Genomic DNA, 18,920 nt, shown 5'->3' on the forward strand with positions numbered 1-18,920 from the left:
GTTGAGGCAGGAAGATCGCTTGAATCTGGCTACAAGTGAGCCGTGTTTGAGCCACTGTACTCCATCCTGGATGACAGAGCGAGGGTCTCAAAAAAAGTGGTCTGAGAAAAAGAAATAACCGTAGACGTCAGCAGGCTATTAGGGTTAATCAAGGTTTTTGTACTGTGAAAGGCTTTGTAAACAATGGGGTACCCTGGCAAGTTGGACTATCCAAAGTTTAACCCATTTATGCCTAGTGTTCCATTACTGGAACGCTAAACTTGTGGGAGTTATTTATATCCTAGTGCTCAAGGTCATCACCAAGGTGTGATTTTTCACACAAATTTGCAACCTCCAGCATAAATGGGTTAAAGAACAGGGGGAAGAAACAATGACTTAAAGGCATGTTTTAACTTCACAGGATTTTAAGAGGACTGAAGAGGAAGCAAATTTCCTATGGATGATGCCTAATGAATTTACACAAGGCCTCTGCTTTAGTGACCTTTCTCATTCTTCCATCCAGAATTTACACAAGGACTCTGCTTTAGTGACCTTTCTCATTCTTCCATCCATGCCTGTTAAAAAAGGCAGCTGCAGCCTGATTGGCTCATGCGCATACTAGGACTTGTCAGAAATAGCTGACCTCTGGCAAGCACTGAATCACTGAATTTTCGTCTCCTGTGAAAATGACAGTATTCCTGGAGGTAGAAATGTTATTGCTGTGTTAAAAAGTTAAATTTTCTCGTTAGTGAATTGGAGGTGCCATGATCTGATACCATAGTAATTCATTTAGCAGACACTAAATAGCTGTGACATGAAGCGGTGGTGCCAGGGGTTTAGGGAATGCAAAATTGAGTAAGTTCCCTGAGCTTATAGTACCAGGACAGGAAATGATACAGAACTTGTGTTTAAGTGTTGTCAAAAAAGTGTAAAGCATCTACTACGGAAGGTACTTTGATGGGAGTGTGGGAATGGGCTAACCTTTTTCAGAGTTTTGTTTTGAGAAAGGATTTTTGTGGGAGTAAAGGACAGGGAGTTAGTGATTTGTGAATATATGTTGTATTATTAGTGTAAGAATTTCTAATAAGGTAAGAATTTCAGGTCTTAATAGAGGAAACATCTAGTATAAAATAAGAAAATAACCCTGAAATTTTCTTTTGAATTCCCTTCCCTGTTGGGCATGGTGGGTCACGCCTATAATCCTAGCACTTTGGGAGGCCAAGGCAGGAGGATCACTTGAGACCAAGAGTTTGAGACCAGCCTGGGCAACCTAGCGAGTCCCCATCTCTACAAAAATTTAAAAATTAGCCAGGTGTGGTGGCACGATTGTGTAGTCTTAGCTACTTGGGAGGCTGAAGGGGATTGCTTGAACCCAGGAGGTCGAGGCTGCAATAAGCCGTGATTGCACCATTGTACTCTAGCCTCTCGGGGAAAGAGCAAGACCCTGTCTCTAAAGGAAGAAAAAAATCCCTTCTCAAGCCTTTATCTTTAGCGCTGCCTCCTTCTAAAACTATTATTTAATTTTGGCGAGGTTCTTGCCAACTCTTCCTTTTTGAGAGTAGTAGAAGCAGCTGACAACCAACCACACAGATCTCTGGGCTGTTACATCTAGGACTGTAGGCAACTGTGGGACCCACCTGTAACTGCAATGAGCAGCTATGGGGGCACAGGGAGGGAGGGTAAACTCTGTTAACTTGTGGGCATGACATGCAGCTTGGCAGGAATTCCAGCATATCCTTAAAGGGCCTCAGCCTTTTTACTTTGTATTCTCTGTTGACTTCCTCTGTTTGCTCTTTAATTGCTAAGGGAGACTTACTATCCTCACTGAGTGGTTATGTGTGAGTCATTTACTGTCTTGACTTATGGTTTTGCATGTTTTTAGAATCTTTCCTTTCTAATACAATAAAATATTTTTATTATTTTAAAAATTAAACTGATTTTGGTAGAATGCTAGGAAAGGGACCAAAAATTTAGTTCATGTTAACTACTGGAGAATTTTGGTGGGATAGCAGGTTTTGAAGAGATGAAGTGCCTTTTTATTATAGCTTATTACTTTACTGTTGATACTTGTAAGCTGTTACTTGAGACATAAGCATTACTGTGGCAGTTTGCGTTTTCATGTGGTGATGTTTATGGTGTTAATATTTTTTCAGATAATTTTGCTTTTAATAATTTAACACTACACTTTCTGTAAGGTGATCAGTTGCATATGGGGGTAGAACTTTTTCTAAAGCAATGTGCTTTCATCAGTTATCCATCCATTTGTACGCAATATTATCTCTTCAAAACACAGCCCAACACTGAGAGCAAGCAAAATCAGTTTTCAAGTGCTGACAATAATTGCTATAAAGCTCCTGCACCAAAACTGATGTATGGTTCTTAACTGTTTTCCAACCTTCCATATAGATCAGACACCATCAGCTGGGAACAAGATGAGTAGAGATTGTTAGGGCTGCATAGTGAAGGCAGCAGTTAGCAAAGTCCAGCATCACACCTGGGCTGGGTATAGTTGCTCTTTAGAGAGACCAGAGTTACCAAGGCAAAGATGAAGTGTGTTTAGGAGTCTCTGTTTTGAGAAGATAGGGAAGTAAAAATATATTCTAGAAATATTTCCATCACAGTATTGTTTTTTGTTTTTTTTTTAAAAAGACAGGGTTCACTCTGTCACCCAGGCTGGAGTGCAGTGGCGCTATCATGGCTCACTTGAATCATCTACCTCCTGGGCCCAAGTGACCTCCCACCTCAGCTTCCCAAAAGCTGGGACCGTAAGTGTGTGCCACCATGCCTGGCTAATTTTTAAAAATTTTAAGTTTTTTGTAGAGTCAAAGTCTCCCAACATTGCCCAGGCTGGTCTCAAACTCCTGAATTCAAGTGATCCCTCCACCTCAGCCTCCCAAAGTGTTAGGATACAGGCATAAGCCACTGCACCCAGCCTGAAATATGTTTTGATGCTTGAAGAATGACCAGGCTTCATTTATGTCTGGGCTTTATTACTTTAGTCCAAAAACGAAGGGAATGGGACTCCCAGATTTTTTCTAGTTCTAAATTTCTTTCTTCATTGGCTCTCTAGAAAATATACATTTTGATAATTATCCTCTTGGAAATACAGTTAAGAGGGTCATATTTTTTCTCTAATTTGACCAGTCTAATAAAAGCTGGATTTATAGGTACTTATATATTTCTATACTGTTTCTATAATATTTATATAAATTTATTAAAAATTTTGTAACTCTGGCATGTTATACATTAGTTTTCTCCTATAATAACTTGGAGAATGTTAATTTGCAGTTATTTATTTTTGGCTAAAGTCATTGTATACTTTATATTCTTATATATAATGGTTAAAGCCTTTATATTCCTTTTTTTTTTTTTTTTTGAGACGGAGTCTCGCTCTGTCGCCCAGGCTGGAGTGCAGTGGCCGGATCTCAGCTCACTGCAAGCTCCGCCTCCCGGGTTTATGCCATTCTCCTGCCTCAGCCTCCCGAGTAGCTGGGACTACAGGCGCCCGCCACCTCGCCTGGCTAGTTTTTTGTATTTTTTAGTAGAGACAGGTTTCACCATGTTAGCCAGGATGGTCTCGATCTCCTGACCTCGTTATCTGCCCGTCTCGGCCTCCCAAAGTGCTGGGATTACAGGCTTGAGCCACCGCGCCCGGCCCCAAGCCTTTATATTCTTATATTTGGCTAAATATCAAAACATAAACAGTATAATGGCTTTAGACAAATATAATTAAATAATTCCATAATATTGGTTATATTCTTACACCTTGTAGGAGTCCCATCGAAGTTTCTATTGTGTGATTTCCAGCGAGATTGTTGGACGGACCCCTGACTTTTAAAGTCCCAGATAGGAGTTCAAAATATATTCAGAATTTGCTTAGCATCCTCTGAGTAGTGCCAGCACATTGGTACCAGCGATCATTCAGTTTGACTTGGATTATTTTGGGACCCTCTTTGCTGTTTTCCCTGTTACTTCTACCTTTGCCCCTTTTAGTCTGTTGTTGACACACAACGACCCTGTTAACAAGTAAGTCAGATGATGTTACTCTGCTCAGAATTTACTGCAGTGGCTAAAGCCTTTATCATAGCCAACAAGGCGCTCATGGCTGGCTCTCCCCATCTCTCAGATATCCTCCCCATTGCCTGTTCTGTTCCACATAGGAACATGCCAAGGAGGCTTCTTCCTTAGGACTGTTGTACTATATCTTCCCTTGCCTGGAATGCTCTTCCTACAGTTACGTGAGTAACTAGCTCCCTTTCCTCTGCTCTTCCTACAGTTACGTGAGTAACTAGCTCCCTTTCCTCTTTGGATTCCCCTCCCCCAAAATCACCTCAGTGACCTGTGTATCTAAAATTTCAACCCTTCTCCAACATTTCATATCCCTGCCCCTGCTTAATTTTTTTTCGTTTTAACACTTGTGTTACACACTATGTGTTTGATTTACTTGTCCTGAGTATTGCCTCTCCTTCACTAGAATATAAGCTCCTTGAGGACAAGGATTTTTGTCTGTGTTGTCTCCTACTATATCTCCAGTACCTACAACAGCATCTGGTCCATAGTAATTGCTCACTAAAAATTTGTTGAATGAATGGATGAATGAATATTTCATAGCATAGCTCCCCACCCTGGCCCATGAGTTATGTAAGTTTTGAATTTGGTGGGCTATTAGTGAGTGTCTAGTCAGCAAAGCACTCCAGGTGTTTCATTCAAGAGGGATGTAACTCTAGGGATTGTTTACAAAAGGAAGGGCTGAAAGAACAAAAGGGAGAAGGTACCCACAAACCAGAGCCCACAAACCCCCATTTCTCACTGATGCTGCTGTAGTTCGCTGCAGCCAAGCAGGAACCTGTACTCCTGCCAGTGCTGCTGCTGGAGCCTAATGGGAGCACAGCTGACAGGGGAGTTTGGAAATGTAGATTTCAGGCCTGATGATGCAGGGAGAGTCTGGAAGGGTAGACGTGGGACTAAGTACCAGCATACACTATCCAGCACAGATGGTATTTACTTAATTCATGTATGGAGATAAATTTAGATGTAGAACAAATTAAACTGAGTAGTGTGGATTGTGCCACCAAATAATAATACAGAGTGAGATCTTAGACCATGACTGAAATGTAAGAAAGCTAAGAATTAAATCCCAGTTTAGCCTAGTCATATCCATGTGTTGAACCACAAAACTGAACTCAGCCTCTAGAAATGGAACAAGACAGGAAACATATCTTCACTGTGGCCCTGATCTCTTTGTGTGATTAAGTGCTCATTTCCTTAAGTTCAGTAAATCTGTGTTTAGGCCCAACTGTGTCCCAGATTAGATCTCTGTCACCTAAAGGATCACATTGACCTGTCCTGATCTAATTAGAGTCATCTGTTACTCAGGGCTCTGCTGTCATTTAAAGGTCGGGTTGCTCCTCTTTTTTTCCTGTTCTCACTTTATGAACAAGGACACCAAAATCTAAACATACTTGGTTGGTAACTACATGATTTTTGACATGAAGTTATTAATAAGCTATTTATTAGGGATGACAACATTTTATTTTTTTTAATTTTTTTATTGTGGCAAAATAAAATTTAGCATCTTAACCATTTTTAAATATATAGTTTAGTGGTATTAAATGCATTCATAAAACTTACCGTCTTAACTGCAGTACAGTGTACAGTTCAGTGGTATGACTATGTTCATAGTGTTGTGCAACCATTACCACAGTCCGTCTCCATTACTCTTTTCATCTTGTAAAACTAAAACTCCATACCTGTTAAGTAATAACTTCCCATTCCCTGCTCCACCTCGCCCTGGTAACCAGCATTCTGTTTTTCAGTTCTATGAAATTGACTACTTTAAGTACCTCATATAAGTGGAGTCATGTATTTGTCTTTTTGTGACTGACTGGCTAATTTCACTTAGCTTAATATCAAGGTTCATCCACATTGTAACGTGTCAGAATTACCTTCATTTTAAAGACTGAATAATATTCTACTGTATATCTATAGTGTATTTTGCTTCTTCATTCTGGCTTATTTGTTTGTTGTTTATAGAAACAGCGTCTTATGTTTGTCTTTTTTTTTTTTGAGACAGCACCTCACCCTGTCGCACAGGCTGGAGTGTAGCAGTGTGATCATGACTGACTGCAGCATCTACCTCCGGGGCTCAGGCAATTCTCCTGCCTCAGCCTCCCGAGTAGCTGGGACTACAGGTGCGTGCCACCATGTTCAGCTAATTTTGTGTTTTTACTAGAGATGGGGTTTCACCATGTTGCCCAGTTTGGTCTCCAACTCCTGAGCTCAAGTGATATGCCCACCTCGGCCTCCCAAAGCACTGGGATTACAGGTGTGAGCCCCCACACCCAGTCCAATTAGGCTGTTTCTACAGTAGAAAACAAACACCTGCTAGAATAGCTTAGATTCTTCTGTTTTTTGTTTCACCTAGTGAGGCCTTAATTTTCACCTGTTAACCACTTTTTATTTAATGCCATAAACGAATCCTAGAGTGTGGTGAGGAATCTTTGAGAGAAGAAACTTTATTGGGTGGGGTGGCTGGCCTCTGCTGTTTTTGCATTTAGTCTTCTATGAATCCCTTCCTGAATTTGAAGTACTACTTTAGAAGAAATATTACCTCATCAGAATTCTAGGGGAAAATGGTTGGTTTGAATTTAAGCAAAAATAATGTATTAATATTTTCCCCTTGTGCGTACTTTTTCTCTTTTCCCCTTGTAAATGATTTTATTTCTCCCTGTGGTTGCTGTTTTGAGCTGTGGTTATTGGAAACTCCCATACAAAGGGGCTGAGCTGGTGGTGCTGGGGCTGGAAGGCTGTGACACAGAGCAGGCGAAAGGGGAGTCCTGCTTTCTTGTATCCTCTGATTCTCCCAAAAAGGCCCTGATGAAGGCCTTAGGTCATAAGACTTATGAAGACACTGTTAGCAACCATCAACTGATTTAAATTAAATCTCCAAATGGCAACAGAGTGCACTTGAGCCAGGAGTATATCTGTGACCCACAGATACTTGCTGTCTTTTGACTTCATAGAGGCATTTACTTTTATTTTTTTAACTCTTTATTATAGAAAAATTTAAACATAACACAGAAGTAGAGATAATATAATATATCCCCAATTTACACATCGCCCAGCTTTAATATTTTGCTTTCCTAGAGACATTTTCTAATGAGGGTAGGCATAAAGCACGTGAGTTTTGTATTACCTTTTCCTTTCCTTGACATTAGGTTTTAAGTAAAATTGTCTCCAGATTTACGTCAGCAAATTTAGGTACACACTAGTTACTCTCAAGACTAGTTGTAGAGAAGTGATAACTGAATTTGATCTTTTGTTAGAAATGTACTGAGTGTAAAAAAGATTGTTGTTAGAGATGTCCTTTACGAATAGATTAAGTTTATTATATATTGTTTTATATTACTGTTAGGCTCAATGTAGCCAATAGGGGACCTCTACTTTCTTTCTTTTTTCTTTTTTTGAGACAGAGTCTCACTCTTGTTGCCCAGGCTGGAGTGCAGTGGCGCAATCTCAGCTCACTGCAGCCTCTGCCTCCTGGGTTCAAGCGATTCTCCTGCCTTGGCCTCTCATGTGGCTAGGATTACAGGCACGCACCACCATGCCCAGCTGGCCAGGCTGGTCTCAAACTCCTCACCTCAGGTGACTCGCCCGCCTCAGCCTTCGAAAGTGCTGGGATTACAGGAGTGAACCACTACGCCCGGCCTCTACTTTTACTTAGTATGGAAAGGCTGTATTACAAAACTCTGGGTGGAATCCTGGGTATAGATTGGAAATGTGTTGTCTGTTGTTGGTTTCCCCTTTTCCCTCCTCCTTCCATCCTCACCTTGTTCTTTCTGCCATTCATTCTACAAACATGTATTGGCTTTAATATACTACCCCAAAAAGACAAAAACTTGTATTGCAGGAAGGTAGGGAGATAATAAACCAGCAAGGAAATAAGTAAAATCTAGTAATTTTGATAAATACTAGGCAGGAAATCTGACTGATATGTTAGAAAATAAGATGGGGATGTGTTCAGTAGAGTGAAAAATCTCTTTTTTCCTTTTTTTCTTTTTCTTTTTTGTTTTTTCTTTGTTTGTTTGTTTGTTTTGAGATGGAGTCTCATTCCGTCGCCCAGGCAGGAGTGCAGTGGCGCCATCTTGGCTCACTGCGACCTCTGCCTCTCAGGTTCAAGCGATTCTCCTGCCTCAGCCTCCCGAGTAGCTGGGATTACAGGCGTGCACCACCACGCGGGGCCAATTTTGTATTTTTAGTAGAGATGGGGTTTCACCATGTTGGCCAGACTGGTCTTGAACTCCTGACCTTAGGTGATCCACCTGCCTTGTCCTCCCAAAGTGCTGGGATTACATCACACCTGGCCTACTGTTTTTTCTTGGTACTCACTGGCTACGGCAAGAAAAAAAAAATCATTACGTACTGGTTTTAGACTAAGCTGTGGAAGGCAAGAAGCAGTCGTGTAGAGAAGGCTGGGTGATGGGGAGAGCACCTGTAGAGGCCCTGAGATTGGAGTCTGTGTTGAACTAGGAACCCATGGAGGGAGTGTGAATGGAAAGAAGCCGAAGTGGTAAGTGGGGACACCAGATCTTGCAGGGCCTCGTATTCCCAGTAAGGAGTTTTGATTTTACTATTTAGGCAGTTACTGAAAGGCTTTAAGTAGGATTGTGTCATGATTTGCTTTGTGTTTTAAAAAATGCCTATATGCTCTGTGGAGAATGGACTTCCAAATGTGGAAAGGGAGACAGTTTGGAGGTCGCTGCAATAGTCTAAGTGGCATGGACTAGGATGATGACAGTGAAAAATGGAGAGAAGTGTTTGATTTCAAAATGTGTGGTGGCTAGACTCAATAGGACTTGCTCATGGACAAGGTGAGGAAGAGGAAGCCATCAACAGTGGTTTCTAAGTTTTTGACTAGGTTGGTCCTGTAATGTTGAGATGGGGAAACCTGGGGAGAGTTGAGTTGAGAAGCAAATTGGTTTGGTTGCCCATGTAACATTAAAATGGAAATTCCAAATGAGTAGTTGGATATGTGAGTCTGGAACTCAGTGAGTGAGTCCTAATCATTGATTTCACATACACACATACACACACCCACACACATACCAGTGACAGTCCTCCTAATCATTGATTTCACACACACACACGTGCACGTGCATGTGCTTTTTTTCATTTGTTTTTTGAGACATAGTCTTGCTCTTTTGCCCAGGCTGGAGTGCAGTGATACAGTCATAACTCACTGCAGCCCTCTTGACCTCCTGGACTCACATGGTCCTTCCACCTCAGCCTCCCCAGTAGCTGGGACTACAGATACAGGCCACCACATCCAGTTAATTAAAAAAAATTTTTTTTGTAGAAACGAAGTCTCACTATGTTGTCCAGACTGGTCTCGAGCTCCTGGGCTCAAGCAATCCTTTTCCTCAGCCTTCCAAAGTGTTGGGATTACAGGTGTGAGTATTGATAATATTTTTACCCATGAATTTGCATGACATCACCTGGGAAGAGAATTCCAGTGTGGATAGGGAAAAAAGAAGAGAACTCAGCACCAAACCCCAAGGAATTCCAAGCTTTAGAACTTGTGATTCTGGAGGAGGCAGCGAAGGAGACAGGATTGACTAAAGAGGAAAAAAAAAAAAAAAAAAAAGGTTGGCTGAAGAGGAAGAAGGACAACCAGGAAAGTAGTGTCACAGTACCTGAGAGAAGAAAATTCTCTGAGAAGTGGCAGTTTACTGTGTAGAATGGAGGGTCTGGTACAATAAGAGAGAAAACCATTGGATTTAGCAACTGGAAGGTCATTGGTGACCTGGACAAGAGCAGTACCAGTGAGTTAGGTGAGGCTGTAGCCAGATTGGGGAGGAAATGAAGAAATTCCGTATGAAGGCAAGGCTCTGAGATGAGACAGCTTGCTGTGCGGAGGAAGCAGAGAAATGGAGAAGTGCGTGGAGGGCACAAAGGGGTTTTGTTTTACTATTGAGATAGCAACATGAGAGCCTGTTTGTGTATTGATCTTATGGGACTGTTATGGTAGATACGGGTGTAGAACATGAGGTTTAACTGAAGGTTCTAGGTTACAGAGTAAATAGGGAAATGGGGTGGGGTCTAGAGCTTCAGGGAAGGGATTTTCCTTTCTCTGAAGGATGAAAACAGATCCAGGCAGGTGGTGGGAAGATAAAGGAAGTTCTTAGCCTTCATATTGTACTGCAGAACTAACACTTTTTCTTGCCTGGTTCTTGCATTCTTCAATTTTCTTTTTTTTTTTTTTTTGTTTTTGTTTTTGAGACGGAGTCTCACTCTGTCGCCCAGGCTGGAGTGCAGTGGCACAATCTAGGCTCACTGCAACCTCCACCTCCCTGGGTTCAAGCGATTCTCCTGCCTCAGCCTCCTGAGTAGCTGGAACTACAAGCCCATGCCACCACACCCAGGTAATTTTTGTATTTTTAGTAGAGACGGGGTTTTACCATATTAGCCAGGATGGTCTCAATCTCCTGACCTCGAGATCCACCCACCTTCGCCTCCCAAAGTGCTGGGATTACAGGTGTGAGCCACCGCGCCCAGCCCATTCTTCAATTTTCTAAGTATGCGTAGACTTCCAGCTGGTATTGATGAAAAAGCAGTTTATTATTATGTGTCACACACTGAAAAGCATCTTTTTTAAATAGAGAAGGAAGAGAATTTAGAAACAGTACAAGGTGTGTATAGATGTTTACAAGAAGCCATGCTCATTTTGTTAAGATAATTATATTGCTTTTTTTGAAGAGCAAAGGTATAAGCTGCAGGAGAAGGGAAGAGGCATGGGATGCTTTATTTCTTGAGGTTCTTTCATAGGAATACTGGTATTTCTCCAAGTTGCTCTTTAAGTTCCTTCTTGCTCCATGAGAGTGCTTCATGTTGCAGTCCTGTCACTCTGCTGTCGGTGGAAGGTTTCCTTTATTAACTGTGTAAGACTTAATGTAGAATAAACATGGGAGACTACACTTCTGATCTGATTAGATTATAAACCCCCAAGAGGGTGGGGATTTTGTTTTGCTCACTACTTCATCACTAGAGCCTGGAACAGTACCTGGCACATAATAGGAACTCAAGAAATACCTGTTGAGTGAATTAATAAAAGAACTGCCAAATAAAAATAAGTGTCAGTATATTAGTGGACCTGGAGAGTAAAGTGACTCTAACATCCTCAAAATGAAAATATTTCCTCTTTTATTCAGAGATCACATTCTTAAAGTAGTATGGTGTGCAGAAACATTATGGGCACTAGATTAGACAGACATGGGTCCCATCTTTATCTTCTAACAGCTTGGGCATGTTTCTTAGCCTTAGTTCCATTTTCTGTAAGATGGTACTAGTAATAATGTACTTAGCAGAATTACCGTATATTTGTATACTGTATATAAAGTACTCAGCATAGTAGCATAGTAGGTCCTCAACAAAAGGAGGATCTCATTAGTTTCTATTTTTCTTAGTGGTTATATGTCTAGACACTGGAGACAAATCTAGTTAACAATAATCAGTTTTACAGATGGGAAAAATAAAAAGAAATTGGATCTTTCCAATATGAATCAAAATAGAAATTTCCAATGTGAAAGGCAAAACTATAAGAGAAGATCTTTGTGGCTTCAGAATGGGGAAGAATTTCTTAAAACAAGAGACAGAAAGCACTAACTATAAAGGAAAGGGTTGATAAATATGACTACGTTAAAATTAAAACCATTATCAACAGATGCCATAAAGAGAGTGAAAAAATGAGCCACAGAGTGGGAGAATAATCATATAGAACTGTCAGAATATGTGAAGCGTTCCTTCAAATCTATAAATAAGGAAGACAGCCTAGTAGGAAAATGACTTGAGAAGGCACTTCTCAAAAGAGGGAATCCAGTGGTCAGTAAACATAAGAAAAGGCATTCAGTATCACTTTAATTGGGGGATGCAAATTAAAACACAGGGATATGTCACACACACACTAGATTTGCAGGAATTTTAAAACCCACTATCACTGAGTATGTAGAGCCACTGGAGCTGGTTATTCACGCTTGTGATATATGCATTGATACAACTACATTGGGAAGGTTGGACATTGATTATATGCTTTGAAAGTTGAATATATGTTCATCCTGACTTCAGCTAGATTGACGTGTCTTTGGCTTGAGGCAATCCCTGGAGGTTCGCACCGCGATCCATGATCAAGGCTCTGATGGTAAGTGTTATTAGAGCTCAGAGGGTGTAGTAGTGTCTGGTGTGCTGAGCTGGACCAAGCAAATTCCTCCTGCTTTGGAGTTAGAGGTGTGAGCTTAAGGTTCTCATTTTTTTTAAAACTTTGTCCTTTAATTTATTAATGACTATTTTCTAAATGTTAGAAATTCCCAACTTTATTTTCTTTTACTGCTAGAAGTAGGGTGTTAGAAAGACAGTATTCTAAATCAAGGAAAAACCATAGTGTATTGTTCTTGATGAAATAAGTCTTCCCTACGGCATGCATGCCGTGCTGTATGAAGAAGAAAAATGAGAAGCAAACAATTGTAAGCTTTTTCTTATTTTTAAAATAGTTTTATTTAAAAAATAAGAGGAGAATCACCTACTTAATGTATACAATTCATTGGTTTTCAGTATATTTACAGCGTACTGTAACCATCATGATAATCTAATTTTAGAACATTTTCATTATTCCAGAAAAGAAACCTTGTACCCATTAGCAGTTATGCCTTTTCCCGGTTTCTTCAGCCTAAGGCAACCATTAATTTACTTTCTTTCTCTTTAGATTTGCCTATGGTGGACGTTTTGTGTAAATGATATCATATAATTTGTGGTCTTTTGGGCCTGGCATTAATTTAGCATAAAGTTTTTGAAGTTCATCTGTATTGTAGTGTGTATCAGTATTTCATTTGTTTTTACTACCAGATAATAGCCTACTGTATGGCTATGTCACATCTTATTTATCTACTCATCAGTTGATGAACATTTGGGTTGTTTGTACATTTTGGCTATTGTCAGTAATGCTGCTGTGAACATTGCTATACAAGTTTTTGTGTGGACATTTATCTTCATTTCTCTTGGGTATATACCTAGGAGTGGAATTGCTGGGTCTATGGTAACTCTTATGTTTAACTTTTTGAAGAACTGCCAAACTTTTTTCAAATTGCCTATACCATTTTACATTCTGGTTTCTCAACATCCTTGACAGCACTTGCTATTCTCTCTCTTTTTCTTTTTTATGGTAACCATTCTTGTAGCTTTAATTGGGGTATTGCAAATTAAAATACAGTGAGGTTTTTTGTTTTTTTGTTTTTTTTCTTGGAAGAGGGTCTCTCTCACCTGTCACCCAGGCTGGAGTGCAGTGGCATGATCTTGGCTCACTGCAACCTCTGCCTCCTGGGTTCAAGTGATCCTTCCACTCAGCCTCCTCAGTAGCTGTGACTACAGGCCTACACCACCATGCCCATCTAAGTTTTGTAGAGACGAGGTTTCACCATGTTGCCCAGGCTGGCCTTCCATTCCTGGGCTCAAGTGATCTGCCTGCCCCAGCCTCCCAAAGTGCTGGATTACAGGCGTGAGCCACTGCTCCCGGCCCTATTACTTTTTATATAACTCAAACATGATTCTGGCTTTTAAAATGACATTTGTTGAGGGAGGTTGCTTTATGCTTTCATTCTGGGGGTCCTCCAGATTCATAATTTCTTTCTGCTATATAAACATTTTTGCTGGCTGTGTCTTTATTCGTTCGCTCACTCCATCACACACTGAGGGCCTGTCCTTTAGAGTCTAGTCCCAAGAGAGCCTAGGACTCACCCTTGTCAGGGACTGTGACACCTGATTTTGTGTTGCGAAAATAAAGAATATTGTAAAAATCGCTGTACAGTTTATAAGGTAGACTAGATGTACTGTTGGTCTCCAGAACTTTTTGCGAAGATCTGTTATCAGTAAAAGCTCTCAGATATGTTTCTTGTCAGTTGATTCATTGGGTGGTGGTTCTAAAAACTTATTATTTTTTTGTAATACAGGGTCTCTCACTCTGTCACCCAGGCTAGAGTGCAGTGGTGTGATCATGGCTCACTGCAAACTTGACCTCCTGGGCTCAAGCGATTCTCCTGCCTCAGCCTCCCAAAGTGCTGGCATTACAGGCATTAGCTGCTGCGCCTGACCTAAAAACTTTCTAAGAAGTGGTCTCAGTTCTTTCCTGAATTGAGGCTTTAGGACATTCAGTGAAATGCCTAAGAAGAAATGGTAGAAGATGAGGAAATCCATTTTGGAAAAAGCCTTACGTGTAAAGATTTTATTTTTGAATGGCAAGCAGCTTGGTATGTTGGCAAAAGAACTTAGTTATGGATTTGACTGTCATTTACTAGTTGTGTGATATCGGACAAGTTAAATAACTTCTTCGAGTCTCTATTTCCTGACCTTTAAAATGGGAATATTTCAAATGGTGGTGGGATGGAAGAGGTATCACATGACATGGTGCCTACTGCAGTGAGCACTTAAGTGTCAACTGTCTTCCTCCCTAACTGCAAGGCAGTTTATTTAAATAAAATGATTCTTGGCCGGGAGCAATGGCTCACACCTGTAATCCCAGCACTTTGGGAGGCCGAGGCGGGCGGATCACCTGGGATAAGGAGATTGAGACCAGCCTGACCAACATGGTGAAACCCCGTCTCTACTAAAAATACAAACATTAGCTGGGTGTGGTGGTGGGCACTTGTAATCCTAGCTACTTGGGAGGCTGAGGCAGGAAAATCGCTTGAACCCAGGAGGCGGAGGTTGCAGTGAGCCCAGATGGTGCCATTGCACTCCAGCCTGGGTGATAGAGCAAGACTCTGTCTCAAAAAAAAAAAAAAAAAAAAAAGATTCTTTATAAATAAACTGTGTTCCTTCTTGAAGTAAATTTACTATTAATGGATTATTATCTATAGTAACAAAATGGTGAGAGCATTTTGGCAGGAGCACATATAGTAATATAATCATTTTCTAGAATGTGAAAAAAGTTGATTCCAGCTAGCAGTGGATAGAAAAGTGAGTTTAGCAGAAAACTCACCTCTGGTCTGTTTTGAACAACTTAGCCATACAACACCACTAAGAGTTATACTCAAGATGTAATATTGTTTTGCCAGTTCTAAGTTTGCCTGTTCCCTATTGTCCACTTAGAAGAGTGTACTCTTTAGGTGAAAGATTAAAGAATGATTACCCTTACCATTTTGAGTACAAATTAGTGCATAAATTGTAACTTAGCAAGTTTCATGAATGAATTGTACTGTCTCTACTTAGGGCTCATCACTGGAAATATTGATGAAAATATTTTCCATTGAAGCAGCAAGTGTTTTTGCCAGCATTATAATCAAATCCAGTAGCTCCACAATTCCTAACGCAGATTTTCACATGATTGTGATTGATCTTTTAGATGCTTTATTTTTCAAAATATGTTTTTTTTTTTTTGAGATGGAGTCTCGCTCTGTCGCCCAGGCTGGAGTGCAGTGGCGTGATCTCAGCTCACTGCAAGCTCCGCCTCCCGGGTTCACGCCATTCTCCTGCCTCAGCCTCCTCAGTAGCTGGGACTACAGGCGCCCACCACCGCGCCCAGCTAATTTTTTGAAGTTTTTAGTAGAGACGGGATTTCACCCTGTTAGCCAGGATGGTCTCGATCTCCTGACCTTGTGATCCGCCCGCCTCGGCCTCCCAAAGTGCTGGGATTACAGGTGTGAGCCACTGCTCCCGGCCTCAAAATATGTTTTACAATTTTGGAAAGGTAATACGAAATATTTATACTTTTTTATGGCTTTTTTTTTTGTATTTTTGTTATTAGTCTCTTTAGCATTGAGTTTTGAGAGATGTTAGCTTTTCAACTGTAAAGCAGGTGAAATATGCTCCAATCAGTATATGTTAATTTGTTATATTTATAGCTGAACTGGATTTGCTGGTGATGGAAATTGAGCCTGCAAAAACTGAAGTGTGTCTTCCATTTTCTCGTAATTGCATTACCTTGAATCATATGATATGTAGGCCCTAACCTTTGACTTTTGAGTTTGTTGGTCAGTGTTTTCCTATTACTAAAATAAGCAAAGGGTTAAGAGCACTCACTGCAAGGCACTTATGTCCTTTTTAGCAGCCACTGAATCTTGTCCATTTGCTGCCCAACTACTTAAATGCCTACTTCTTATTCACTGCCTTCAGTTTATATCTGTCCTTCTCAGCCACCCACATCATAGCCTCGGCTTCCACTACACAGCTGGAAATCTCTCCCAGACGGTGCCCGTGACCTTTGCAGTGGAAAGGCCAATGTCCTTTCTTTTCTCTGTCTTTATTCTCTTGAATTTCCTTTCATGTTTGGCTTTGTCATTGGTGCACTCCTCTTTGTGAGAGGAAGCTTTCTAGGTTTCCTACCTCTCAATTTTTTCTCTACTTTATACAAAGTGGCTCATGCAGTGGCTGGCACATAGATGCTTAAAAAGTGTTAGTTCCTTTCTCTGTTTTTTTGTGGTCTCTCCTTCATTCTCTGTTCATTTCTCTGTGAGATTTTCTGATTAGTAGCTACCTGCAGCATGCCAGTTGATTTGTAAACCTACAATCCAACCTTTCTTATACTCTGTCATCTGACAACAGCCTGGTTTGCCGCTGATTCCAGGACTTCTTCACCTGGGTGGCCACTCTCATTACCCCAGAGTTCACTAGTCATGGTGAACGCACCAGTCTTTTACACTTCCCCCACTCCCAAACCTCAGTTCTTCTTAACTACTATCCCAGTATTATCAGTGACACCAGTATTTATTTTCCTTTCCACATGGTAGAATTTGGAGTCATCTTTGATTTTTCTGTCATTTCCTACTTTGAAATGTCTCTTAGGCTCAGTCCTTGGACACCATTCTGATGGCCACTTGTCTGCTTTAAGCCCACAGCATTTGATCTCTGGACTAGTCCAACACCTTCCTGCTGGTCAGCCGCTGATCCTAACTGCCTTTTAATTGAGTATATGTCACCTGGCAGCTGTAAGATATAGCACTCCTCAAGTCTTTCTGGTTTGGTGCCGTTTGTGTACTATAGAACTTTTATGTTTTATGTGCACTCTTCTGTGTGGCCTTGTTATCTATGCCAGCAGACTGATCCCTCCTGCCACCTTACACATGAGCATACTTTCCACCATGCCCCTTGCTGAGCTGGTGCCAGCCTCATGCCTGCCTTGCTACCCTTTGTGTGCTGCTTGGCCTGCCGGGAATGCCTTCCACTGTTTCCTCTACCTTTCCAAGGTTCTGTCTGTCCTTGAAGATGAAGTTTATGCCTTTCTTTTGGTAAAGCTGTTTCCAGCTATTTTGACTCACAGTTAACTCTCCGTTTTTTGGCGGCTAATTTTGAAAAGCCTTGCATTTCAGAAATTTCCTTAGTGATTCTGTCCATAACTGTAAAATCCTTTAGGGCAAGACTGAACTTCGTATTGGGCTTCCCCATCATCCCCTGGGAAGTACCACGAATAAAGGAGGTGCTCAGTAGTAGATGGAAACAAGTTGCTAGCAGGCTGGTAAAGAAGCATTGTAAATATGCTGGTTTTTAACTGTGTTGGTAAATACTGACTGGAAAACAGTTTCAAAGATACAGATACCAAATAGATGTTTTTGAGCTTAGTGGTCTTTTTTATCTGGTGTCATTTTGTTGATACGGTATAATAAATATTGTGGAATTAAAATTCAGTGGAGAAGCTTTGGGCAAATTACCTTATTTAAACATGTTTTTTAAGTTAAGTTCTATATATACAGAGATGTTTGTCACTTTCTCAGTCAGCTACTGTAAAACAATACTAGGCTATAAATAACATGTCATTATAGAAAAACACACTGTATTTTGGTTGTACAAATTAAGTGAGTGTCATCTTACTTAGAAACATGGCTCCACAATTACCTCCTTGTGCATTTTCCCCATCTATATTGTGTAAAGAACATTAATAAAATTTCTTGTATAATTTTCTTTCTGCCACTCACCTCCTCCTCCCTAAAGCATCTCTGGACTAGAAAGGGCTGGTTTCCACAGAGGGTTCAGTCAGGACCCATGAGCTACTTTCCCCTGGCCTGGGAGCCATGTTCGGTCACTGCCCAGCTGCTATCTCTGTTTTTTTTGTTTTTTTGTTTTTTTTTTTTTTTGAGAACGGAGTCTTGCTCTGCCACCCAGGTTGGGGGTGCAGTGGCGCAATCTCTTCTCACTACAAGCTCCGCCTCCCAGGTTCATGCCATTCTCCTGCTTCAGTCTCCCCAGTAGCTGGGACTACAGGCGCCCACCACCATGCCCGGCTAATGTTTTGCATTTTTTAGTAGAGGTGGAGTTTCACCATGTTAGCCATGGATGGTCTCAATCTCCTGACCTCCTGATCCGCCCGCCTTGGCCTCCCAAAGTGCTGGGATTATAGGCGTGAGCCACCGCACCTGGCTGCTGCTCTCTCTTGATGCCTTTGTCTCCCTTTGTCCTCCCCTGGGATAGGTAACTCAGGCTTCCTGCCCTGCACCCCCTTGCACTCCCTGCAGTAGGAGCATTGAAGAGCCAGAATAGCTTTCTGGTTGTTCTCTCTTTACCCAAAGAAGTTTCACTTGCTTGTTTGTTGAGAAAGAGAGAATCCATTTGAATTTTTTTCTTTCTCCTTTACTACTGAAAACATTCTTCCTTTTCATTATGATTGCTTGCTTTTAGCTGGTTTCCCATTGGCTTGAGGCAAAGGGATCATGTTTTAAATCTCTGTAGCTGCTACATAGTAGACCATAGTATAGAAACCAAGTATAGTTGACCTTGAACAGCACAGGTCAAATCACATGGGTCCACTTTATGTGGATTTTCTTCTGCCTCTGCTACCCCGAGACAGCAAGACCAACCCATCCTCTTAGCCTACCCAGTGTGAAGACCATGAGGATGAAAACCTTTATGATAATCTATTCCACTTAGTGAACAGTAAATATATTTTCTCTTCCTTATAATTTTTCTAA

General features: G+C 41.0%; 1 protein-coding gene across 5 annotated transcripts in view; it reads left to right on the plus strand.

The window, feature by feature from the left end:
• The window catches only part of SFMBT1 (Scm like with four mbt domains 1), a 153,344-nt gene that overhangs the window by 17,627 nt on the left and 116,797 nt on the right, over positions 1-18,920 (plus strand). For 2 of the 5 annotated variants that reach the window (XM_030927931.1, XM_030927991.1), the window contains exon 2: positions 6,053-6,170. The exons of the other annotated variants lie outside the window; for them this stretch is intronic. The gene's annotated coding sequence lies outside the window, so the exon portion shown is untranslated. The remainder of the gene's footprint in view (positions 1-6,052; positions 6,171-18,920) is intronic. 5 annotated transcript variants of the gene reach the window in all.

This window comes from Rhinopithecus roxellana, chromosome 1, assembly GCF_007565055.1.
Source record: "Rhinopithecus roxellana isolate Shanxi Qingling chromosome 1, ASM756505v1, whole genome shotgun sequence".
Classification (NCBI taxonomy): domain Eukaryota; kingdom Metazoa; phylum Chordata; class Mammalia; order Primates; family Cercopithecidae; genus Rhinopithecus; species Rhinopithecus roxellana.